Below are 1,473 nucleotides of genomic sequence, written 5' to 3'. Positions count from 1 at the left end.
ATTTATTCCAAGAATTGCTGGAGATTTCGGGATATTTGCATTTTCACTCACTTTACAAAAAAATGTTATGGACATTGCTAATACATTAGAAAATGCTAATATCCTTTCCACGCTTAGACAGTTGGGACTGTTCTTCAATACTGAACAAAGTTTAGCCATCCTTGCCTTGATTACCTAGTGTTAGCGGAGATAAGGTCACCTTTCCAGAAAGGGAACTGAGCTTCCCAGAATGCTTTTCTCTTCTCTCACATTGTTGCTTCTCTAGCTTCTCTGCAGTTTCTAATTTCCTTATTGGCTCCCTCCTGGTTCCCGAGATCTACTTCTTTTTGTCTTCCCAAAGTGGTTTTCCCGGTGTTTCAATTCCAGGTTCCGGAGAGGGTGTATTTGCTCCTGGTCTTATTCTACCTTTTTTAATCATGAAACAATTTGTATAAATCCCTCTGTGTCTAGGGTAAAAGAACTGAGGATGATCACTGAATCAAACTGAACACAAAGTAAGACGATACAATTTTAGAATCCTGATTTTCCAAAATCAGAATTACATTTCATATGTGAATTAATAATTATGGTATGACTCCATTTCTTCAAAATAAATTTCTCTGCTTCTTTCCGCCATACATTGTTTGTGTATACATTTTAACACCTTCATTAATATGTAGTTACATTCCTGAAAACTACATATTTTATGTGTACAATTTGATGAGTTAGACTCAGCCATTCATTTCTCCTACTGCGTATGAATAGGCATAGATATAATATTCACATGGGATGGCTCTAAGTGGTGAAAACATAACTCTTGCAGACAGCTTCCAAATTATTGAGGTTCCTTCCTACAGACCAAAAATCACCTCTTTCTCATCCTAGGCTTATATGGCTTTAAAGGTTGTTATAATAATGAAATATTTCATTGCTCTTAAGTGAATAGCCACATCCATGATCACTAAGGATATTGCCCTGTAGCTTCCTTTTTTGGTTGAGTCCTCAACCAATTTTGGTATCAGTGTAATGCTGATGTCATGAAATCATTTTGGCAATGTTCCCTTCTTGTCACCATCCGGCAAGAGTTTGAGGAATATTTGCATTAGTGCTCTGAAGTTGGATCAGATTGAGTGGTGACTCCATCAGGTCCTGGGATTTCTTTAGTTGATAGAGTATCACTGCATCAGTTTCATTGCCTATTACTGGCCTACTCAGGGTTTTTACTGTGTATTATCTTGGTGAAATTTTGGTAAGTTAGTTATGTCTAGGAATGTACCCTTTTCTTCCAGATTCTCCAATTTATTGGAATAGAAGCTTTCAAAGTAGTTTCTTAGAAGTATCTGTATTCCAGAGGTATGTGGAGCATATTTTCCCTTTTTTATTTCTTCTCCTTCTACTTCTTTATCTCCTCCTCCTTCTCCTCCTCCACCTTTCTTCTTCTTCTTCTTCTTCTTCTTCTTCTTCTTCTTCTTCTTCTTCTTCTTCTTCTTCTTC

This window comes from Chinchilla lanigera, unplaced genomic scaffold (genome assembly GCF_000276665.1).
Source record: "Chinchilla lanigera isolate Chin_1 unplaced genomic scaffold, ChiLan1.0 scaffold00080, whole genome shotgun sequence".
NCBI classification, from domain to species: Eukaryota; Metazoa; Chordata; class Mammalia; order Rodentia; family Chinchillidae; genus Chinchilla; species Chinchilla lanigera.
This window is presented reverse-complemented; position numbering follows the sequence as displayed.